Genomic DNA, 26,888 nt, shown 5'->3' with positions numbered 1-26,888 from the left:
GTCAAGGGTTTTGGAAGAGATCTTCAAGAGCACTCGCGATTGGAGATCATATCAACCGATAATTTCTTGTAATGACTTCAATTACTCTTGTTATTTTCTTAAACATTATGAGTAGCTAAACTATTTTATGCTAGGGTGATGTCCCTAAATCTTTTCATGTAATGACTTGTTAAGACCGTTGTGATGAATTTGATGTTTTTATAATTTGAGTTTATGATTCAAAGATTTTCATGCTTCATTGTATTGGAAAATATTTTGTTGATCTATGATTAGGGTTAGGCTTGACACACCACTCTAATGCGTTTTGAATCAAAACATTACCGGTAAATCGCTTAGGAATAAGGATTTCACCATAGTGATCATCCATTCTAGAACACGATGCATAATGCCTTAATACTAAAATCAATTATTGAGGAATTGAAATTGACTTTTAAGTATTAAGAAGTTCTCCACTAAGGAATTAGGGAAAACTATTTTATAGAATTGATACTCAATTGTGGTCACATCTTCTCATGAACAACGGTGTTTTCAAGGGGTTACATAAGATTTATACATCAACCTTAGCATGCTTTCTCATTTGTGAACCAAATCATCATTTACTTATCATTTTTAATTATAAACAGTTAGTAGTTTCATCAAGCAAATCAAAAACCCAACAATAGCTTTTTGTTCAATTGAAATTTAGTACTGGCTTATACTTTATTCGCAGTCCTTGTGATCGATACTTGGATTCAACTCCATTTTAATAACTACATCGGTATCAAAAGTAGTACACTTGCTATTTTCCGATCAAGCTTCAGGATTTCTTTCCCATAGTGAGCTTTCAATTCGGCCTTTTCGGTCTTCAGCTTGTCAACAACATTCTTCCAGTCGTCAGGAGTTGGAGTGTTGCTTGTTGAGCCTTCAAACTTTTTCTTGCTTTCTTTGATGTACCTCTTGATTGCAGCGTCTTTCTGACGGATCTTCTCATCTTTACTCATGAGCCATCCATCTTGATAATAGAGAGTTTCTTCGTGATCTTTCACTCTTTTCTTCAACTTTCTATTTTCCACATCAGTTTTACGAAACTTTTCTTCCCAAGCATCTTTTTCTAACCTCATCTTGGCTAAAGTGTCTTGGTATTCCTCCATAGTGGGAATGTTGGGCCGTTGAGATACCACTGGGAACATGGGTTTTTCATAAGCATAAGGCATTTGAAACTCCTTTGCTCTTTTCTTTACCCAGCAGGTGTAGGCGTCCATGGCAATGCAATTTCTTGCCTCACCTTTTTCTTTCCATCGGACGTCGTACCAAGCTCTCACCATTCTTGTTTTCAACCTTTGAGGATTATCCCCTTCTCGGTAGAAGTAGCCTTCCACTATGGGACCAATGAGTTTAGTTGAATTTGCATACCCGAGTTGTCGTCGGGCTAAGACCGGATTGTAGTTAATTCCTCCTTGTATACCAATGAGGGGTACGTTGGCGAATTCTCCACAACTATCAATGGTTTCTGTACCACAGCGAGCCAAGGTATACCAATGAATATCATGATTAGTAAGAGACATAAGTCTTCGAGGCCAACGTAAGCCTTCTCGATTTTCCGTGAAGATAGGAGACTCAGGTAAGTGTGAAACAATCCATTTGAACAACAGAGGTGCACAACATACAATGATTCCACCGTCTTGGCGATTCCTATGATGGACAGAGAAATACATGTCACCAAGCAAAGTCGGAACAAGATTTCCATTCAAAAAGATTTTTATGGCGTTGATATCAACAAAGTCGTTGACATTGGGAAACAAAACCAACCCATAGATGAGCAAGGCTAGTATAGCTTCAAAAGCTATCATGCTACCAGTTTCGATGAAATCAAAGGCTTTCTTTATTAGGAAGTGTGAAGTTAAACCCGGGAGGTTTCCTTTGGTAGTCCAATTACTCTCTACTTCAGATTTCTTCAAGTGGATACTTGCTGCAATGACGTGTGACTTAGGAATGACTTCCAAACCATTGAAGGGTATTTTGTCAGACACAGGAATACCCAAAAGATTGGCATATTCTTCCAAGGTCGGTACCAACTGGTAGTCTGGAAAGGTAAAACACCGGTAGACGGGATCATAAAACTGAACCAGAGTTTTGAGAAGTCCTTCATCAACATGAGTGTTCAGGATAGGCAAAAGCTTTCCATAACTTTTCCTAAAATCGGAAGGATCTTGTACAGAAGATGCTAACTCTCTCAGTTTTTCCACATCAGGCGCTTTGAAACCGTACTTTTTGGTATGCCTTTTTACCCCTTCCATAACTAAATCCTATAATGTTTGCAAAGAAAATCCTCTAAATCTTTGGAAAAATCATGTTGTTGTTTTTTTTTATGAAAAGATGTATTTTTTAATGAATGTATGAATGCATGGATGCATGAATGCCACATATTCAAACATGGTAAAGCAAACATGGTAATGCAAACATGGTAACGCAAACATGGTATCGCAAACATGGTATCGCAAACATGGTACACATAGGTTCAAAGGTCCAGTGTCACGAGCATGAGGTCAGAGAACCAAACATGGGATAGTACTAGGGGTTAATCACCTGCACAACATGTTCTACTGATACGTCAGAGTCTACATTTTTCTTTCGGATATTACCGGCTTGCACGACTGAACTTGTGAGCCAGCAATATTCTCAAGAAAAACTCGTCTGAGTGTGGCTCTCCGCATGACAACTAATCCAAGTCTTCACCTGAATAGTTTCTGCGCCTGTTTACGGTGATTTCCGGTAAACAACCGCTAGTCTTCCAAACTATAATAAATATGATTTGGTTACTTGCAGGATCGACTAGATTGATCCTAGGACACATAGTCAAGAAGATTGTTATCAATGTTTATTCGAACCATATTCATTATTTGTCTTCTTCAATAAGCGTTGTTCGATTAAAGAACAAATAGTCTTGACAATCACTTTGTTATATATAAATGTGACTTCAATGGAAAGATAAGTAACATAACATAGAAAATTAAAAAGACTATTGAAACGTAAAGAATCTTAAACTGCAGAAATGTAAAAGACTTTGAAAGTAAATAGCATGAAAGTAATTCGAAAGTAAATGACGTTAAAGTAAAGATACAGAAATGTAAATGGCAAGAAGTAAACGAAATGCAGTAATTCTGGAAGATAAAAACAAAAGATAATACACATGTATTAAAATGGTGGTGTCATACGTACATTTTCTCAGCGAACTCTTTCTCTTAACGCTTGATACTTGAGTAAATATGTGAGTGATTTGTACAAAATGAACACACGGAATCCTATCATTAAGACTCCTATTTATACTAGTTTCGACCTTAACGGTCCTATACTAATCTGCTGCCACGTTTCTCATAAGGACTTCTAGCGATGCCATCTGTTACTTGGACAGTTACGAAACCGTCTTCGAATTTCAAATCTTCCCGCCTGAGTCTATCTTCGACGCGTGGCAGTGTATTAAACAAACACTACGAAAAAACACGCTAAGTAGTAATACTTGAATATATTTACAAATTCGTCTAAGTCTCCGAAGACACATACTTTTCACTAGCTTTCAGTATTCATTATCTTCATAGTGAACTTAGAAATATTTACTCTCGAAGCATGACCATCAGTAGTCATTCTTTTATTTTTAAGGGATGGCCATCAGTAACCATCTTTCCTTCGATTTTCTACCTCTTCGAAGGATAAATACTTCAAAACGAAATCTTCAGCTAACAAATTGCCCCCAATAAATGCCTGTTTCGAGAGTCAACAGAAATAGGCGTTTCTTGTCATTATAAGATTTCGTTCTTTATTGATCTTTGAGAGTTCCAAGACTGCTGACTAACGTCATAATCATTGATGACCCTGTTTCCGAAACGTCTTGTCATTTTCAAAGATGTCTTCTCATAACTTACATTCCCACGTTTTAACCTTACTTCTTGATCATTACTCCTACATACTAGGAGTGAAGCTAACTTTATTCGACCGCCGTTGGATTGAATCATCAGCCGCCACGTGTTCTTTGGATTTTACCCAAAAGATTTAAAAAGGGTTTCCGTTAAACCTTTAAATACTTGGTCTTGCACTTCTACACAACCTTTCATTCCTATTTCCTCATCTTCTTCAAAGAAGACCAAACATCTTCAATTTCTTCAAAATCTCGTTCTCTTAATCCGAAATTTCTCTATGGCTTCATCTTCAAATGTCCTTCAACCTGCTCTGAAGCTTCAATCAACAATACGGTCTGGGGAACAAGAGCACGTTCAAAACCCTAACACCGAAGAAATACGCGCTATTTACGCTTCCTAGGTAATCATTCCCTTTGAACTTTCTGGAAAATCTCTCGCTTTTATGGGTCCATTACCAGGGGAAAATATCCCATCTCTGAATAAATTCTTCCCTGCTTATTACAAGACTAGACCATTAGTTAGCAAAATTAGGATAGATGAAGATGGCTGTTCTCCCTCAGGAAAATCTGCTAACATGGAAGAAACTCCCACTGAAACTCCTTTAGCTTTAGCGAAAATTATGGTAAACTATATGACCAACTCTGTAAAAGTGTTTAGATCAATCCCTTTGGCCAAGGAACCTGATTTGTACTATGCCTGGTTAGAAAAAGTAGAGAAACAGAAAGAATCCTTCTGGAAATCGTTAGGAATATACGATTTGATTCAACTGTCAAAGACAGGTTTAGAATACAACCAACCCATGTTAGTAGCAGCGGTTCACTTTTGGGATGCTTCTCACAACACTTTCCATCTCCCCTGTGGAATGGTTACCCCTACTCTTTTTGATGTGGCTGCGATTACAGGACTTCGACCAACTGGCGAAACCTTCGATCCTAACGAAATGGATAATGATACTATTGGTTTTAATGACTCACAAGTCACTTATACTGCATTCATCCAGAAGCATCATATTACCACCGAAACGGCAGTATCCAATGAAGAACATATTGCTTTTCTAGCGCTATGGCTTTCACGATGTGCCTTCTGTTCAAGATCTATTCAAGTTGCAAAGAGATATCTTTGCATGGCTAATCAGTTGCATGCTGGAAAAAAGCTCAACCTCAGCCAACTGCTTTTAGGGTCTCTTTATGAAAACCTCAGCGAAGCTGCATCCCTCACCAAAAATTTCAAATCTGGTAGTTTACTTTATGCTGGCCCTTTCTGGCTATTACAACTGTGGCTTAATGCTACATTCGAAACTCATCTTCCCTTTCGAGGAAACGTTAATGAGGAGGATAGCAAAATCAAGAATCGAACTATAGAAGGGACCAGGTTAGCTTACCTAACTCCAAAAGAAGAAATTGGAAAGCTTCGTGAACACTTCTTGGCGTATTCGATGATGTTTGCCCGGCGTAACCAGTTCGATCCTTCTATGGCTCCCTTTGTACACAGAACAATAGGTCCTGAATGGTTTACTCGAAAATTTCCATCAACATCTCAGGATCAACAAACTGAGTCTATGGAAATTTGGGAAGCCTTTCTGACTCCAAGGTTATTATCCCATCGCCTTCGACCATCAAAGGGTCAATGCATTCTCATGTGCTACCAACCAAATTTGGTCTCGAGACAGTTTGGGTTGGTTCAAATAAAACCCAAGTGTTTATATGAGAAAAGAAACCATATGTGTTTCCATACCTTGTACTTGACTGAAGAAGAATGTAAAACAAAAATCAACAAATACGTTGGCACCATCAAACTTCCTCCTGTCTCTTTCGAACCTGCTTTTTATTCTACACCAGACTTTCATCAATGGTGGACGGATTATTATAGCTCCCAAATCTTTGATGCTGATAGCCTTGCTCAAGCACTAACTGCAGCTTTTACTGATGTGCAGGAGAATTTTCAAAAAGGTACTTCAACTCATATTAAAGAAATCCAAGCTTTTCAAAAATTCTTTGAAACTATCTACAGTCCTGATGATCTTAGTCAGACCGTTCGTGAGGCTGCAGTCATTTTGCGCGAAAAGTTTTCCGCCAAACTGGATAAGTTGAAATTGCCCTCGTATGTTCGACCAAAACTACGTTATGAAGTGGCTTTCAAACTTAATCCTCCAAAATTCCCTCCACTACCAAGTGCTGATCTTGGTGTGGCTCTAAGTCCTCCTTTCCCAGACTGGTTCGTGTATGGGAATGCTCTCAAAATTCTTCAAGAGAGTACCAAAAAACGCGCTGAACGAGTGGTTCCGACTAAGCATACCTTGGATACTTTCAAAGGACATCTTCATATAGATCTTAAACATGTTCGTGTCCTGACCCCAATACCTGAAGGTTTGGATTAAGACAATCTTTTCGACTGACTTTTCTTTTCTTTGCTGATATACTGATTTTAGTTTCAACTACAGCTGTTGCACGAAGGAGGAAAATCAAGGAAGCTTCTGCCCAAAAAGATTCTGGGACATCTCAGAGCAACAAACCAAGTGAAAGTGATACCATCGTTACTGACAAGAAGCCCACGGTATATACTCATCTCATACTCTTGATTTTGCACAATCTGTGAGTAGTATCCATCTTACTTATCGTCTATTTTCCAGAGCTCGAAACCCCCAACAGGTTCGAAGCGGAAAGCTTCCCTAACAGCTGCCTCAGATGGCGAAGATAAATCTCCTCCCCAAACTAGACAAGGACAAAAGAAGAGACAAAAAGCTGTTACCCCTTCGAGAAAAGGGAAAAGAATAAGCCCTTCTAAAACTGTTTCTCCTGGTGATAAGGCGTCTTCTGAAGAGTCTCCTTTGAAAACTGCTAGCAATGCTTTCGTTGTGGAAAGTCATAATTCAAGTCCAGACAATATCCCAACCAAGGTATTTGGGTTCCACCCCACATATTATCTTATGATCTTAACCACATAATTATACTGACATTTACCTTGTTATTGCATGAAGACGCTGGCACTGCTACTTCAGGTTTCAAGGACCATGGCTTTACCATTAATGTTGACAAACTTTACAGTAATTGTCAAACTTTAACTTTCGTTAACTAAACTCTTCAAAAGTTTATTTTTATGACTAACTTTGCTCTGTTTAACATAGGTACCTCTCAAAATCAAACTCATGTTCTTTCGCCAGTCTTTGAAGACGTTAGGCCAATTGCTACCATATCGCCTAATGAACCAGTCGAAGAAAGTCACTCTACTGACGAATCCCCACCTACTCATCAAAACAAAAATTTGGAAGAAGATCACCCATTCTCAGGCAGCGACAATGTGAACCCCCAAACACATGACAGTGAAGATACTGCGTCGGAGCGAGATGCTATGGAGGAAATTTCTCAACCAGAAAAACAAGATCCTCAAGGGACTTCGACTCTTGAGACGAAAACCATTCCTGAGACAACTTCGACGCTTGCCCCCATGAAGCCTACTCCTTTGGAGCTGGAACAACTTAAGCAAACTGATCCTCTTAGTTTCTTAAAGGCCATCATGGATGCGAATACTTCTTCGCCTTCGGAGCTTAATGTCTCTCCAGTTGCAACTGTAGAATCTGGTGATAAAGAAGACATTCCTAGCCTCCTCCGACAAATAAAGGAGAGATTCTTTGGGGTAAATCTTGTAGATGTCCTCAACCGGGAACCTATTAAGAGTCACAACTTAAATCAACTTCTAAAGAAGGTAGATTTGCTTCAAGTTTCCACAGAAGTTTTAGAGGTAATTGTTCTGTTAGGCTCTCTACTCGAGCAACTCCAGGCCAACATTCTTCGAAGGCAAAATGTCGAAAAAGAGCTATCTGAGACAAAGGCCTCTCATGACTCTTCATGGAACTCTGCTGTGGACGCAACGAAACAAGGTGAGGCCCTCAAGCTCAAACATTCAGAAAATCAGAAGGCCTTTGATGATCATGAGAAGAACATCAACTCCTGGAGACAAGAGATAAAGGCACTCGAGGGCAAGATAAAAGAAGCTGAACGTTGTCAGGCAGCCATACAAAAATCTAACCAACAAGATTTGCTCGAAGTGGTGCAGTCGGGCATTAGACATTTCGAGACTGCACAGAAATTAGTGCCAAAAATCGAAAGTTTGAAGAAACAACGGGCACTAATCGAGCTTCGTATGTCTTCGTGGGAGACTCAATATTTGAAGATCAAAACGGATCTCCCTAAGGATTTTAACTAGATATTTTCAGTCCTGTTACTTGTTGCACCTTTGTTTTGTAATCGAGACTACTGTAGACTCATAATATTTGTATGCTTGACTCCCATCTATATCTATAATGTTTGCCAGCATTACTTTCAGCGAATCTAAACATTTCTGCCAAAATATATCCTTAGATTCTCTACAGTGCTTTTTATTTAATGCAACGTGTAGAATCCTGAACATCTTTCGCAGCGTTCTTGCCTCTAGACTTGACGTTTCCACTTCTTCTAGCCATAATCATTATTAAAAAGTGACGTCACTTTCTCCAAAACGTCGGTTTTAAGACGTGCGTGCATCAGTTTAATGATTACTTCTCAACTTCCAAGGGCGGGAAACGGCGGAAGCCATAACTTCTTTCTTTGGAAAACCAACCGCAGTCCAATCACTCATTAACAATTTAAAACCCACCCTTCAGTATTCCCAGTCTATATAAAGGGTCAAATATTGGTCTTCATTTCTTCATTCATGCGTTTTCTCTCCAAACCAAACACAGAAAAAAGAAAACACACAACTTCTCTTTCAGAACAACTTTCTTATCTTGCAATGGCTGAACCCCTCTTCTTTAACGACATCAAAGCCCTCATCAGAGGCGAGTTCAGACTCTCTGAGGATGAACTTGTTCGCCATTTCATCAACATCGAAACCCTGTTTGTCAACCAAGAACTGGACTTCTATTTTGAAGAAGTCTTGGAGGGTGCTATTTACCCCAACATGGTGGCAGAATTCTAGATGAATGCGTCTTTACGCATAGATCCTGAAGGTAGGACCACCATTGATTCTGAAATTCGACACGCTCGTCTCAGCATTACTCCCACCACTATTGCCAACCTGATAAAATGCAATAACTCTGGTGAAACTTTTGATGACAACAGTTTCAGCATGACTACTCATCTCATGTTGAGAACTCTTATGGACAATGATCGCTTCAGTGCCAAAGTCATCAGGATCTGGCACCAGATGCTCGTGGGGAACTTCCAACCTCGGCGGATCGACGAAAACAACATCATGGTTGAAGACTTGGAGTTCAATCTCTGTGGTCTTCGAGGGAGGAAAATTAACATTCCTTTAATGATCTTCAAAGGACTTGTTAAAGCTGTCTCTGCCGGTGTTGACCGTCGAGGGAGTGTGACTTGTCTTCCCTACGGGAGACTCCTTAGTTACATTTTTCTTATGAAAGGCGTAGTGAGAAGGATGCGTGATTCTGGAGCCAGGGATATGTTCGAGGCTGAACCTTCTCCTGTGTTGTCTTTGGACAATTTAGACCAAAGGATTAACTAGCAAGTTTTTACCTTAGGTTTAATCTTTTTATATATATATGCCTTCCTTTCTTTTTGTAACCTCAGATCCTATTCTTTGGATCTTTTTGTAATGAATGTACTTCTATGCTTGAAATGAAAAGAATATTTTGGTGTCTTCTTTGATTTTTCTTTCCATAATTCTTTCTGATTGTGAAGCCATTTTGATCAATGTGAAGTATATTTTTTGACACATGCCTGACCATTTTGGCTTTTCGTAGTACCCTGAGTATCTACGTCTTTGCAATCCTTACTTCGTGCATACTTGGTTTATATCTCTTCAAATATTTCCCGTTTACTCTCAAGATCCTATGATCTTCTGCTAATTCTTCAATTTCGTAAGCATTGTTCGAGAATACTTTTAAGATTCGAAAGGGTCCTTCCCAATGTGGGGACCATTTACCAAGTGCCTGATTCTTTCGATCTATAGGTAAAATAACTTTCCAGACTAAGTCATTATTAACAAAAGTTTTACCTTTCACCTTTTTATTATAAGCTCTGGACACTCTTTCCTTTTGCCTTTTTATCATTTCCAGTGCTCGAAGTCTGTCTTCGTCCAAATCTACTAACTCATTCATCATTAACTCCCAGTATACGTTGGGAGGAATGTCTGCTTGTCTTTGTATTCTTACTGATTGCAAACATATCTCAATTGGGAGTACTGCATCATGTCCAAATGTCAACTGGAAAGGAGTTGTATTTGTGGCTTCTTTTGGAGATGTTCGACAAGCCCAGAGCGCTTGATCTAAAGTCTTATGCCAATTCTTAGGTTTCTTTCCCACATGTTTCTTAATAAGGCCAATTATTATTTTGTTTGCTGCTTCAACCTGTCCATTTGCTTGGGCGTAATAAGGTGTAGAAGTAAATAACTTGAAACCTATTTCTCTGGCAAAATCTTGCATTTTTCGTCCAGTAAAGACTGATCCCTGATCAGTTGTTATACTTTCTGGGATTCCAAACCTATATATAATGTGTTTCTGAATAAACTCAATCACAGCCTCTTGATCCACATTTACCAGTGGTATTGCTTCGACCCATTTTGTGAAATAGTCTATTCCTACCAAAATGTACCTTTGACCTTTAGATGACTTGGGGTGAATTTCTCCAATCAAATATAATGCCCATCCCCTGAAAGGCCATGGTTTTACTATTGTACTTAATTCGTTCGCTGGAGCGTTTTGGATACCTGCATGTTCTTGGCACTCTGGGCACCCTTTCGCAAACTCTATGCAATCCTTTAACATCGAAGGCCAATACACCCCATAATGAAACAAGAGCCATTTCATTTTGTGCCCTGCTTGATGTGCACCACATGCCCCACTATGTACGTTCGACAGAGCCAAATATGCTTCTGCTTCACCCAAGCATTTCAACAATACCCCTTCAGGAGTTTTCTTGAATAATTCATTTCCCATCAAAAAATATGACAATGCTCTATACTTGATTCTCCTGTCTGTATCCGTCGAAGGGTCTTTTAGGTAGCTAATAATTGGACTCCTCCAATCTGTGTCTGCCAATGAGTCTATATTTAGTACTTCGAATTGTTCTTTGTTGGCATAACCCAATTGTGAGTTCTCTAGATCACTTGGCGAAAGTTTAGTAAACATTGCTCTTCCTCTTACTTCAATCAATTCCTCCAACTTTTCTTTTGATACTTTATATCCTGAAGCTAATTGTGCCAGGTCGTTTGCTTCCTGGTTATTCACCCTTGATACGTGTTTTAATTCCACATATTCGAATTTCTTGAGTAGCCTATTTGCGATGACAAAATACATGATCAAATTCTCTTTGATACACTTGTACTCTTTTGTCAATTGTTTGATGACCAATTCGGAGTCTCCTTTAATTTCGACTCTGGTTGCCCCCAATTCTAACAAAGCCTCAAGTCCAGCAATTAATGCTTCGTATTCAGCTTCATTGTTGGAGCATAATGGACCTTCGATTTTAAACTGGAGCTTTGTTGGAATTCCATCAGGAGAAATTATCAATATTCCAACCCCAGTACCCTCTCTATGCGTTGAACCATCGAAGTATAACTTCCAAGGTTTTAAGTCCACATAATGCTGATGATTCTCAACCACTGCATGGTCGACAATGAAGTCTGACACAATCTGACCTTTCATTGCCTTGAGAGGCTGAAATATTAATGAATATTCAGTAAGGGCCAAAGCCCATTTGCCAATTCGACTATGTAGTATTGGCTTAGATAACATATGTTTAATAACATCACAATGAGATGAAACGTAAACATCAACTGGCTTTATATAATACTTAAGTTTGATACAGGAGAAATACAAACAAAGGCAGAGTTTTTCTATATCAGTATATCTAGTCTCTGCATCATTGAGTACTCTACTTAAGTAATAAATGGCTCTCTCGATGCCATTCTCATCCTCCTGGGCAAGCATGCTGCCTATTGTTTTATCTGATGCTGAAATGTATAGGCGCATGTGCTTCTTCCCATTTGGGGGAGATAGAATTGGTGGACAAGTCAAGTATTGCTTTATCTGATCGAAAGCTTCTTGATGTTCAGCACGCCATTCGAATTTTCCTTGCTTAAGCCGAAGTAGAGGTGAGAAAGCTTGCGTGCGTCCACTCAAGTTAGAGATAAATCTCCTTAAGAAGTTTATCTTGCCCAATAATGATTGTAGTTCTTTCTTCGTGGATGGGGACTTGGTTTCCCTAATGGCTTTCGTCTTGTTCTGGTTAATTTCTATGCCTTTTTTGTGGACTACGAATCCTAAGAAATCACCTGCCTGCACAAAGAAAGCACATTTAAGGGGATTCATCTTCAAGCCATATTTCCTCATTCTTTCGAATGATTGGCTCAGATGATCGAGATGACTCATACCCGAGGTAGATTTTACCACAATGTCATCTATATATACTTGCATGAATGTTTCTATAAAGTCATGAAATATAGAATTCATTGCTCTTTGATAAGTTGCCCCAGCGTTTTTTAAACCAAAAGGCATCACAACCCATTCGTAAGTGCCTATTGCCCCTGGGCAACGAAATGCTGTTTTGGATACATCATCTTCTGCTATAAAAATTTGATTGTATCCCGAATATCCATCCAACATGCTCAAATACTCAAAACCTGCGGCTGAGTCTACTAGCATTTCTGCTATAGGCATGGGATACTCGTCTTTCGGAGTAGCTGCATTAAGGTCACGAAAGTCTATGCATACTCTTAATGAGCCATTCTTTTTAATTACAGGTACTATATTAGCAATCCACTCAACATACCTTGTAGTTCGGATAAATTTGCACCGTAAGAGTCTTTCGACCTCTGCTTTAATCTTCGAGTGAATCTCTGGCGCGAATCTTCTGGGAGTTTGCTTTATGGGCTTCTTCCCTTCTTTTATTGGTAATTTTAGTTCGACTAAATCCCTTCCTAGTTTCGTGCTGATATATGTTATCCTTTTTTGACCATTGTCTCCCAGGTTTACTTCTTCAAGTGGATCTTGGGCCAACATCTTTATATTCGATGCCATTGGGTCTTTTTCGAACCCCAAAGGTTCCTCATCGTATATTGCATCCAACCTTTGGTTTGGTTCTTCTCTTATGATCTCTTCGTCTGGAGTCATGTGTTCAGGGAGTTCGAAACTCACACGTATCTCCAATTCTGTTATTCCTTCTTCGGTTAAAACTGCATCTATCTTTGTATCTGATAGTTCGGCTTCGAGAGCCGCCTTCCTTTTGTTCTCGGCCACATAGGCCGAAATCTTTTCGAAGAACGAAGACTCGGACATGATTAATGTCATCGTCCCAGCCTGTTGGCCGTACTGTCGGATAATTCTCCAATGGTGTTGTATCTGGTGGACCATCCATGATCTCTCTATCCCATTGGAATCCGTTTGGGTGTAAAGTTATATAGTACAATGCGTTTTTATTTGGGGTATACATCTCTTCTGCAGCATGACAAGGGCCTATGTTTGCCAGGTTCCTGTCGAAATTGGTTTTGTTCACCTGGTTGACCTCAGCCATGTAGTAACTCTGATCACCTTCGATATTCTCCACTATACCATCTTCTCTCCAAATTGTCACCCTCTGATGCATTGTTGAGGGCACAACTGCTACCCCATGAATCCATTCCCTACCAAGCAAAAGGTTGTAGTTTGCCTTTGCTGGTATAACCATGAACATGGTTGGCCTGGTAACTGAGCCTACTGTCAAATTGACTTGAACTACTCCCAGTGTTTGTCCTATTTTGCCTTTGTAGTTAGATAAAACCATGTTATGTGGCCTTATATCCGTATCGAACATACCAATTCTTTTTAGCATGTATTGAGGCATTAGGTTCACTGCTGCTCCCCCATCAACTAGGACTTTATTTATGCCCACGTTCTCAATCTTAGCCCTGATATAGAGTGGCTTCAAATGATTTCGCATACCCTCATCAGGCCTTTCGAAGAAAGCATTCTGTTCTTCTACTGCACCGTTATTCAGCACATAGTAACACACAGGTTTGTGTTTTGTCATTTCTTCGATATCAGCCTCTTCACAGTCTTCTACTTCAGTTTCCTGATTAAACTCGTGAGGGAGTACAGAGACAACATTGCAATTCAAGTTTATAGATGACACTCCATTAGAGTCAAAATCATTTGTCATTCTATCCTCTTCTTTCCAAGAATTTGAACGCATCTTGTCTTCTTCATCCAAGAGTTTTTCAGCTTCGAACAATCTGCGTTCTACCGGAGGTTTGTTTGACTTTGCCCCCTGGTATGGGACTTGGTTGCTACTAGAGTCTCCAGCTTCTCTTGGCCTGTATTCCTTCTGAGCCTTTTTTATTCTCTGATGCCTTCTCCACTGGGACCGAGACATAGGATTTTTTCCCTTATAATTCTCCAATCGATACGCCTCTCGATTTGATCTTTGAAATTGTTTCCTATATGCCATTGCAGTTCTACCACCTTGGTCCCAACTTCGCCATTTGTTGGTTCTTGCATCAGCTTGTACCCACCTATCCCTTGGCGCATCTGCAGGGATTCTGAAAGTTACCCTTCGAGTTCTGGGGTGTGGGCTATCAGGCCTCTTTGTTGGAGTCCGTATGTCGAAACCGTACAGGTTGGGACGCAACCCCTGAGTTTCTTGACTCATGTAGCAATACACACGTTCGAATGATCGTGCTAGCATTTCGTCATAGACTGCCCCACATCTTGGGCAGAGAGCAACTTCAGTGTTTTCTTTGTGGCATCTGACCAAAAATCCTACCAAGCTTTCCTCCATCTTTGGGTACAGTTGTAGTAGGGGATTTGGCTCTCTTCCTGGGTGTTCCCACCTTTCGCGTCGAACCCTTTCGAAGTTGGCTTCGACCCTTCGATTCAGCATGATCGAACACCTTGGACACATCCATTGCTTACCACCATTTTTCTCGTGGCAATTCCAGAGATATTCTTTGAGGCTTTCGGTTCTTGGAGGAACTTCGATGCCCCCATTTTTCCTCGTCAGCCATGTCTCTAGTTCGCCAAATTCAGACACTGGTCGCCTGGCGCTAACCATGTTAACCGCTGCTGGAGGAACTTCAGAGATCTGGATTTTCTGGAGTTTAATCCTGAGGTCTTCAGTGGCCTCACTGTTTTCTTCAGTTATTTCTGTCTTGGAAGATTCTTCAACAACAGTGTTGAAGACTATTTCACCTTTTAGGCTTTCAGTAGCCTGCTTTCCATTGAACATTGCTTTAGTCTCCACAACTTCGACTTCAGAAGCCTCCACCATGTTGATATCTTCTACCTCGCAGAGGCTAGCGTCAGCAATGTTTAGGGGATTGGTATCGACCCTCATATGACTCTTGGTCTTGTCAGCAAACTTCAATCTTCCATCATTGAGAGCATTTTGAATTAGATCCCTGAAAAGAAAACATTGAGAAGTTTTATGGCCTAAAAACCCATGATATTTACAAAAACCTCTTTTCTTCCGTTGTTCCAACGGAGGAGTTTTTGAATTTGGAGGTAGTATCATTTGGCCATCTTTTACCAATAAATCAAATACTTCATCACACTTGGTAATGTCGAATGTATAAGTTTTCTTAGGGAACCTATCATTCTTATCGTTTTCTACTGGGTTTTTTCCATTGGCAGGATTTAGCAATTTGCAGGCGTAAGGTGGCGCCTCTTTCAATTCAGCTAGGTCTATTTCGACTTCTTCAGGGCTATACGAGTCATTGAAAGACTCATCATCAGCGTCCTCGGCTTCGACGTACGCTACTCTCTCTTTCTTATAACTTTTATTCGCCCTAACTTTTTCTGCCTTCAGTCGTTCGACTTGTCGAACCCTATCTGCTAATTGGGCCATGTCCCTAAGGTATTGGGTATCTAGTTTCTTTCTTATTGAATAATCTAGACCACCTGCGGCCATTTCAACAAGTTCATGCTCTGGGACTGTTGTAAAACACCTTGATTTCAACAGACGGAACCTATTTAAATAATCATCAATTGTTTCTGTGAATTTTCTTTTAACACTGGCCAATTCTTTCAAACTTATCTTAGTTTGACCCATGTAGAATTGCTCATGAAAAAGTCTTTCCAAGTATGCCCATGCATCTATCGAATTTGGTGGCAAAGTAGTAAACCAAATGAAGGCATTTTTTGTCAGCGAACTAGGGAAATACTTGATCCTTAAATCCTCGTTTCCCGCTAAGTCTCCTGCTTCTGTCAAATATCTAGCAATATGTTCCACCGTTGACTCATTAGTTTCGCCTGAAAATTTTGTAAATTTGGGTACCTTAGTGCCCCTAGGCAATTCTGTCTGCATGATATAATCTGATATAGGGGATGTATAGTTTGGACGCCTAAGTCCAGTACTAAGGCCATTATTGGCCATAACCCTTTCTATCATGGCAGTTAAGTTATTTTCTGTAGCCAGATTTTCTCTTCTGACTCTTTGAACAACCTCATCTGGGTGTTCGTTCCTACCCACTGTCATACCCCAATTTTTGACCTAAGATACCACCTCATATCATAGCATATGCATCATTTGCATCTCTAACAAATTGCATAGCTTGTGTTTGTTACTTGTGACTCAGCAGGATTTAATCAAGAAATCACTCATCAGTACAAGCAACAATCAATTAGGGTTTTGTTCTCCCTCCATCTCAAATGAATCATTTTCATCAACAATCAACATTTGGTCCTCAGAGATTCATTTCAAAAATCTCAAAGGCTCTGAATCGACTAAATTAGGGTTTTGACTGAAGATAGCATACTCCTGACTTCTGCTCAGGATTTGACCTAATAACTTGGGACATGACCTCAAGACCCCAAGTGCATCATTTTGACCTAATCCATTGGCTCAAGACATCTCCTACACAAAGATTGATCAGACAAATCCTCAGATCAGGGTTTTGAACTATCAGGGACCAAAATCAGGGATCACATTTGGGAAACCCTAAAAACCCCCAGGAAGTCAATCAAATGTTTCAATCATCCTCAAATAATCCCTATGACAATATCCAATGGAAATTACATTTCAATTCAAGATCCACAGTCATCAATTTCATCAGGTCAACAATTAGGGTTTTTGACTTAATTCACTGAACAACTGACCTTTTTAATCAGGACATGGTGCCACAACTCAAACCATGGCTCAATATCCTCTAATTCTTCAATGTGGTCCATTCATACCATTCATTTGATGAGGATAGCCTGTTTCATTTGAAATCTCCAGAAACGCGATTCGTTTGAAAAAGTCAACTGTACAATATCACCATTGACTTTTGGAGAATTTTGGTCAACCATGACTTTTGAAGTTTTGAATCATCAATATATGATATATGAAGTCATTTGATCAAGAAAAATCAAGAAAATCAATCAAGAATCAAAAAGTCAAAAGTTTGACTTTCATACTTAGAAAATTTTCTAAGTGTTTTTCAATGGTTTTTTCCAAACTTTGGAAGGGAATTTCTCAAAATTTCACCTACAAACTGAAAAAAACTTCCAACATGAAAGTTGTAGATTTTGATCCAATGAACAACTTTGTCACATATAATGTTTTTCCAAAAGATCAACCATTTAAGAGATATGGAGCTTCAAAGTTAGTATCTTTTGAAAATTTCACTTAAAACCTCATTTTCTTCAAAGTTCATGGATCTTTTTCACCCACTTCCTTAAAGATCTTGAAGAAACTTTCAACTAGGGTTTTGAAGTGTGTAATATGAGCTTTCCAAAATGTCCAAGAGCATGAAAAAATTTGAAGTGTAGCTATGGTTTTGAATTTTGACATTAGTGAACTTTTCACTTGAAATTTCATGCCATTTTCACTAAGTTATGAGCCAATTTGCCAAATGATCCAAATAATGATGCATAGAGGCAATAATTGAAGATATTTTTCTGATTTGAGATCAGAATGGAAGAGGATAAGAAGCTTGAGTTTTAACCATGGTTTGGTCACTTTAACCATTTTGCATTAAATGTAAAAGATTCCTTTTTATCTCTTAAGCCAAATCACCAATTCTTGATCAACTTGCAAAGGTCTGAGTTCAGAACTCTTGGCCTATAAATAGAGGTTCAAATCATTCTTCAAATCACACCAAAACCTCACAAAAGATAGGTTTTCTCTTTCTTTCTTGAATTGCAAGTTTCTTAGGTTTCAAGGAGGTAGAAATTCCAACCTCCAAACCCTTGAAGTTCTGGCCAAGGTGATGATTCCAACAACTTCTAAACATCAATTAGGAAGTGTTTGAACCACTCACACACCTCAAATTACCCCAAAACTCAGAATTGCATTTCAACCTCCATATGAACACATAATGAGCCTTATCATGCCAATTTTCATTCTAGCTCATTTCTGTCCAAGTTAAACATCCAAACACATTCCATATACCATATATGAGCTATCCCAACCATCATCCATGATCTGAAACACCTCCATCTTCAAATTCGATTCATACTTGAAGCAACTGCATATCGGGTGCCATGGACATGCTCAGATGAATTCAGCTTGTTCCAGACATCCAGACACCTTCCATAGTCATCATTGAAGCTATCCAGATCATCACAAAGCATCTGTAACACCTCCAGATCAGGATTCAATTCTCAGTTGGCCGTTTTTGAAGGTAAGCTATCTTGAACTTCAAACTCCATCATACATGCATCATAAATGAAAAATTGATTTGCCATCATGTTTCTGCATATGTATGGATCATTAGCCCTCAATCAATTGCAACTTATCATGCACATACACGATTTCAGATTGAATCATAGAATTAGGGTTCTTCACGATTTCCAGAAAATTAATGATCTTAGAGTGAAAATAAATGAAATTAAAGGACACCATCATGTTCCTCGTGAAAAACCGAGTGAGATAGACCCTTTGATCGATCAAAATAACACAGTTTTGAAGAATTTTGAAAATCAGTTGAAGGTATGTTCTTGGCGCCATTTTTGATTCAGAAAATTCAAGTCTTTGTTTTAAAATATATTTAACCAAACGCGTGTGTATTACAAGCCACAAGCGTGGCTCAGTTGGCAAGTGTTTTGGTTGGTGAGATAGAGGGCGTGAGTTCAAACCCTGGCAGGACCAAACCATTTTTTTTAACAAACTTCATCTAATTAATTAACCATTCAAATCAACTTATTTTTTCTTCATTTTTTACACACCTTTTATTTAATATACATATTTTAACAATATCAAAAAAAATCACAAAAAAAGATTTATTTAATATGCTTTTAATTAGGTTTAAAATGATACATTTTTAAGTGTTTCTAAATACTTTAAATATTGTTTTTTATTTAATTTTTAACCTAATCACTTGTAAATATTTTTTGTGATCAAACCCTAATCATTTAGGTCTTAATTGAGTATTAAAACTTGTTTTAACTTAATTAAGTTGTTTTCTTTCAAAATTCAAATCGTTTTAAGACGAGCGATCGCGATTCTTTTTCAAAACGATAAACCACTTCTTTTTGATTAAATTCTTTTTGATTGATCAATTAATTTTCAAAACGAAGTGGGGCCTCTCGAATATTAGAGAGTGTAAGTCCCATTTCTTTTCCTTTTGTACAGTTTTTTTTCAAAACAATAAAACTTCTTCAAAATAAAATCTTTTCAAACAATTTTCAAATCACTTTCAAAACAACAAAACTTCAAAGAAACTTCAAAACTTTTCAATATACCAGGGGCCTCCACATAGGTCTAAGTCCCATTCTCGTACATGAAATTAGGTATTTCATTGTACGCCTTTTTGTACATACACTTTTTTGTACATACCTCGATCAGTTTGTTTTTTAACTTTGAATAACAAATCAAAAATGAAGGTTTTCTTTAAATCTTCCCAAATATACCATGGGCCTCCATGTAGGTATAAGTCCCAAGCCCCTTTGTAAATACCTGTTTACATAGCTTTGAATAAACTCAAGTGGACCTCTCCCCGAGTGTGAGTCCCGAGCCCTGTGTATACAAACGGATCATGCTTACAGGTATATTTCCTTCATAAACTCCATTATATACACACACTCTGTCATATATATATAATTGTTCATACCTGTTCATGTTTGTTCATACTTGTTCATGTTTGTTCATATGTGTGATATGTGTGCTTGTTCAACTTAGTACAACACTAGGTTCCCCATAGCCTCCTATTGGGCTTCGTGCAAAGAATCTCCCTAGCTTAGGTTAGGACATAGAGTATGGTTTCCCGGTGAAATCGCTCTAAGAGCTCAAACCAACTATACCATGCCTCCCCTTGGGCTTTGTACAAACGAGTGACCCTCCCATAGCCTCCTCTTGGGCTTACAATGCAAGGACCCTGGATTGTCCCTCCCATAGCCTCCTCTTGGGCTTACAATGCAAGGACCCTCGGATAGCCTCCTCTTGGGCTTCGTACAAGGACCCACGGGCTTCTTATAAGCATCCCCAATATCCAAATCAAATATCCTAGGAGATTAGACATTTATCATCTCTATGATAGGAGTATCTCTTCTATATCATCACAAACAATCAATCAATCAAACTTTTTTGCCACAAGGCTGGCTAATCAATCAAACTGTTTTACCACCGTACTGGCTGATTAATCAAAGTTTTTGTCACAAGGCTGACTTCATTGAAACTTTTGCCACGAGGCTGGATGATTAATCAAAACTTTTTGTCACAAGGCTGACTTCATTGAAAGTTTTTGCCACAAGGCTGGTTAAACAAACAAAAACATCTTTATCATTCTAAGCGCCATAAGAGGCATGGCCCAGGGCTTATAATGAAAAGATTTTCAAACAAAAACAAACAGATGTATGTGATGATATAGATTAGATACATCGAACATTTAGATGACATTTGTCTCTTTTCCTTTGCTTCCACTAGCATAAGTGGGAACTACGATTGCTCTGACTTTCTCAACATCTCTTTGAGAATACGTAGGCACAAGGTCGATCCTTGGCGAGCAAAACAAAACACAAAAAAAACATTCAAACCTTAGCACCCGTAGACCCCGAGCTACAGATGCTCTGATTCCCTCTAAGGGATATGTATAAAGAGGATCACGATGATCTTTGCGAGCATAGTCAAACAAACACCTTAGGTCCCACCTATTTCACAACAGAACCTCCACCGTAACATAGAATGAAAAACAATAAAGAATCCTATAGAGTACTATAGATACGTTGGGTGCTAATACCTTCCCTTCGTATAACCAACCCTCTTACCCAAGATCTCTCCCCCCACTTTTTAGGTTATTGCAGCTTTTTTCCTTTTCCTCCTTTGGAAATAATAAAAAGTTTGGTCGGTACAAAAGAAAAATCATTTTTTGAGCACTCGAGCCCAAAGAAGGCATCAGGTGTCTCATCCACAAAAAAGAGGAACAAAACGATTTTTTGCCCGCGACAGAAAAATGGCGACTTCACTGGGGACCATCTTTTTATTGTTTCCAAAGGAAGGGTTATTTCTAATTATTGTTTTTATTTTAATTTTTGTTACATGTGTGATTCTTTGGTTCTGTTACTTGTGTGGTTCTGTTACAAGTGATACATTATGGACAAATCCTAACCCGGATTAAGTACACATAAGAAATTAGGTGGAGGGTATAGTCATGTACAGGCGTACGTGAGAATCCTTCCGCTCAGTGGAGGTTCCTTGTTGGTAATATATGTTTAGCATGTTTCGTAGCGAAAACATTATTGCTGCATTGAACTGTAGAAGCTGAGTTGGCCGTAGAACCCCAACCCATCCTGGCCTTATTAGGACGTGGTGCAGAAACGATCCAGGTGAAGACTTGGATAGTTGTCATGCAGAGAACCACACTCAGACGAGTTTTTCTTGAGAATATTACTGGCTCATGAGATGAATTGTGGAAGGCCGGTAATATCCGAAAGAAAAATGTAGACTCTGACGTATCAGTAGAACATGTTGTGCAGGTGATTAACTAGATCTATCCCATTTTTGGTTCTCTGACCTCATGCTCGTGACGCTGGACCTTTGAACCTATGTGTACCATGTTTGTGTTACCATGTTTGTGTACCATGTTTGCGTTACCATGTTCGTATTACCATGTCTGTTTTACCATGTTTGAATATGTGGCATTCATGCATCCACGCATTCATACATTCATTAAAAAAAAAAAAAACCATCTTTTTTCCATAAAAACATGATTTTTCCAAAGATTTAGAGAAATTTTCTTTGCAAACATTAGGATTAAGTTATGGCAGAGGTAAAGAGGCATACCAAGAAATATGGTTTCAAAGCGCCTGATGTGGGAAAACTGATAGAGTTATCATCTTTTGTACAAGATCCTTCGGATTTTAGGGAAAGTTATGGAAAGCTTTTGCCTATCCTGAACACTCATGTTGATGAAGGACTTCTCAAAACTCTGGTTCAGTTCTATGATCCCGTCTACCGTTGTTTCACCTTTCCAGACTACCAGTTGGTACCGACCTTGGAAGAATATGCCAATCTTTTGGGTATTCCTGTGTCTGACAAAATACCCTTCAATGGTTTGGAAGCCATTCCTAAGTCACACGTCATTGCAGCAGGTATCCACTTGAAGAAGTCTGAAGTAGAGAGTAATTGGACTACCAAAGGAAACCTCCCGGGTTTAACTTCACACTTCCTGGTAAAGAAAGCCTTTGATTTCATCGAAACTGGTAGCATGATAGCTTTTGAAGCTGTACTAGCCTTGCTCATCTATGGGTTGGTTCTGTTTCCCAACGTCAACGACTTTGTTGATATCAATGCCATAAAGATCTTTCTGATTGGAAATCCTGTTCCGACTTTGCTTGGTGACATGTATTTCTCTGTTCATCATAGGAATCGCCAAGGCGGTGGAATCATTGTTTGTTGTGCACCTCTGTTGTTCCAATGGATTGTTTCACACTTACCTGAGTCTCCTATTTTCACAGAAAACCGAGAAGGCTTGCGTTGGCCTCGAAGACTTATGTCTCTTACTAATAATGATATCCGTTGGTATACCTTGGCTCACTGTGGTACAGAAACCATTGAAAGTTGTGGAGAGTTCGCCAACGTACCCCTCATTGGTACACAAGGAGGAATTAACTACAATCCGATTTTAGCCCGACGACAACTCGGGTATGCAAATTCAACTAAACCCTTTGGTCTCGCAGTGGAATGCTACTTTTACAAAGAAGGGGATGATCCTCAAAGGTTGAAAACAAGAATGGTGAGAGCTTGGTACGACATCCGATGGAAAGAAAAAGGTGAAGCGAGAAATTGCATTGCCGTGGACACCTATACCTGTTGGGTAAAGAAAAGAGCAAAGGAGTTTCAAATGCCTTATGCTTATGAAAAACCCATGTTTCCTGCAGTGTCTCAATTGCCCAACATTCCCACTATGGAGGAATACCAAGACACTTTAGCCAAGATGAGAATAGAGAAAGATGCTTGGGAAGAAAAGTTTCGTAAGACCGATGTGGAAAACAGAAGGTTGAAGAAACGAGTGAAAGATCACGAAGAAACTCTTTACCGTCAAGATGGATGGCTCATGAGCAAAGATGAGAAGATTCGTCAGAAAGACGCTGCAATCAAAAGGTACATCAAAGAAAGCAAGAAAAAGCCTGAAGGTTCAACAAGCAACGCTCCAACTCCTGACGACTGGAAGAATGTGATTGACAAGCTGAGGACCGAAAAGGCCAAATTGAAAGCTTACTATGGGAAAGAAATCATGAAGCTCAAGTTACACAATGCATTTGGTTCTTCGTCTGATGAAGATGCTTAGGATTTGTTTAGATTTTCATTTTATCATTTGCTTCTGTAAGGAGCTACGCTCCAATGTTGTAACATTTCCCATTATTGCAATAATAAAAAAAATGAATGAATAAAAGATCAGTTTGTGTACAAATGTTTGCAAGAAAATAATCTTTAAAATATTTGGAAAAAATCATAAATTTCTTTTGCATACATCATTCTGCATATCGAGTCTGTTGTATAGAGTCTTATCTTTTGGATCTTTCTCCATTAGATCGTCAAGCTGTCGCGTCTCAAAGTTTCTCGACCGCGCTCGCAATCAGATCACAGATACAATACTCGTTCAAGCAGAAGAAGAATAATGGAAAGTTCTGAACAAGAGAATATTGAGCTTCGTGGTACAGTGACCACTCTTCAGGAAAAATTGGAAAGTCTCACTACTCTGGTTGACTCCTTAATGGCCGCACAGAATCAGCCGCCGCCACCAAACAGTCAAGCAACAGTAACATCTGAAGTCACTACTCCAGTTTCTACAGTTGCATTCAGCATTCCATCTTTCTCCATGCCAGAAGGTTGGGGCACGCCTTTCAGCTTCGGTACAGGTTTCCGCCATAATGTTTCTGGGGTTCAAACATCCACAACTGAAGCGCCTGCTGCACAAAGTTCACAGTTCACTCCAAATCAGGGGGTAACTTTTTCTCAAGTCACTATGGCACTTTCTCAACCCACTATGACGGTTCCGACTCCTATGGTTCACACTGTTCCTTACGGAGACAATGAGATTTATCATGATCAAGGTGATAGCACAAATCAGCGTAATCTTGTGGGAGATCTCCAAGAGCAGTTTAACAAGATGCAACTGGAAGTTAAAGCTATCCGTGGAAAAGATTTGTTTGGAAAGAATGCCCAGGAGCTATGTTTGGTTCCCAGTGTACAAATACCTGCTAAATTCAAGGTCCCTGACTTTGAGAAGTACAAAGGTAGTTCTTGTCCACAAAGCCATCTTGTGATGTATGCCGGGAAGATGTCTACTTATGCGGATAATCATCAGTTGCTTATCCATTACTTTCAAGACAGTTTAACTGGTGCCGCACTGAAGTGGTACACAGGCTTGGATAGCACTAATATTCGAACATTCAATGACCTAGGTGAGGCCTTTGTCCGACAATACAAGTATAACTCGGATATGGCTCCGGACAGAGATCAGCTTCGATCCATGGCTCAGAAAGACCACGAAGCTTTCAAAGAGTATGCCCAACGATGGAGAGAAACTGCTGCTCAGATTAATCCACCGTTAAAAGAGAAAGATATGACAAAGATCTTCTTGAATACTCTTGGCCCGTTTTATTATGAACGCATGATTGCTAGTGCTCCAAGTGATTTCACCGAAATGGTAAACATGGGTATGCGTTTAGAAGAAGGAGTCCGAACCGGACGTCTAACTAAAGAAGGTGGATCTTCAAGCGGAACCAAAAAGTTCGGAAGTGGTTTCCAAAAGAAGAAGGAACAAAGTGTTGACATGGTATCCCAAGGGAGGCCAAGAGGAAATGTCAATCGTCAGCGACAGGTTGCTTCTATCACACCAGTCGTTAACACAACACCAAATCCGGGATTCACTCCTCAGTTTCAGCAACAACAGCCTCGACAACAGGCTCAGCAGCTTAACAATAATCAGAATCGTGTGCAAAGAGCTCCACAGTTCGATCCGATTCCAATGACCTACACAGAATTGTACCCTGCTTTGATTGAAAAAGGTCTCGTTCAAACTAGAGCACCACCACCAGTACCTGAGAAACTCCCATGGTGGTACAAAGCTGAGGTCTCATGCCCTTATCATCAAGGAGCACTTGGCCATGATCTTGAGCATTGCATAGCCTTGAAATATGAAGTTCAGAGGTTGGTTAGATCTAATCTCCTCTCTTTCAGAAATTTGAATCCTAATGTGCAAGCAAATCCGCTGCCCAATCATGGAGGGCATGTTGTAAACATGGTGTACGGATGTCCTGGTCCGTACCGAGTCTATAATATCAATTACTCAAGAGCCGATTTGGTACAAATGCACGCCACTCTCTGTCGAGGGCAGAATTTTCGCCAGCATCACTACGGTTCCTGTAGCATATGTTGTGTAGATCCTCACGGATGTTCGATTGTGAGAAGAGATCTCCAAGTACTGTTGGATAATGGTACTATTCAGATCTACCGAAATAGGGATGAAAATGAAGTTAACATGATAGGATGTTATCCGCATGAGCTTTTAGTCTCAGATATCAACTCGGAAATGCCTACAGTTAACGTCATCGTTCCTCATTTCAACATGCCTGAGCGCATGGAAGTTACTTACAACAAGCCGAAGGTTCCTATTGCTCCTTTGATCATTTGTCTACCTGGACCTGTTCCTTATGACTCTGACAAGGCAGTTCCATACAATTACAATGCCACAATGATAAAGAATGGACAAGAAGTTCCTTTACCTACTCTCTCATCTGTTGTAAACATTGCTGATGTAAGTCGTGTAACAAGAAGTGGACGTGTGTATACTCCACTACCTCCAAAGCAGCCTGTTGTTCCTGCAGCCGGACAAAATCCTGTCAATACATCAGTGGGGAATCCTGAGGAAACTCCTGTCAGTAATACAAACACTGATGTTGGCCAATCCAGTGGAACCAATGTCAATCCTGACTTTGATGAAATTTTGAAACTTATCAAAAGAAGTGAATACGAGATTGTGGATCAGCTTATGCAGACTCCTTCAAAAATCTCAATACTTTCATTGCTTTTAAATTCAGAAGCCCACAGGGAAGCCCTGATGAGAGTTTTGGATCAAGCTTTTGTAGATCATGATGTGACTGTTGACCATTTTGATGGGATAATAGCCAACATAACTGCTTGCAACAATTTAAGCTTCTGTGATGAAGAACTCCCCGAGGAGGGTAAAAATCACAATCTTGCTTTGCACATTTCTATGAACTGTCAGTCAGACTCTTTGTCCAATGTGTTGGTAGACACCGGATCTTCCTTGAATGTTATGCCAAAGACGACTCTCGCTCGCTTGTCTTACCAAGGAATGCCTATGAAGTTCAGTGGTGTAGTTGTCAAAGCATTTGATGGATCGCGAAAATCTTTTATCGGCGAAGTCAATCTTCCCATGACAATTGGTCCACATACATTCCAAATCACCTTCCAGGTCATGGACATTCAAGCTGCTTATAGCTGTCTGTTAGGACGACCATGGATCCATGAAGCAGGGGCAGTAACTTCTACGCTCCACCAAAAGTTAAAATTTGTAACAAATGGAAAATTGGTAACAATAAGTGGAGAACAAGCCTTGATGGTGAGCCATTTATCCAAT

The sequence above is a fragment of the Vicia villosa genome, linkage group LG1 (genome assembly GCF_029867415.1).
Source record: "Vicia villosa cultivar HV-30 ecotype Madison, WI linkage group LG1, Vvil1.0, whole genome shotgun sequence".
NCBI lineage: Eukaryota > Viridiplantae > Streptophyta > Magnoliopsida > Fabales > Fabaceae > Vicia > Vicia villosa.
This window is presented reverse-complemented; position numbering follows the sequence as displayed.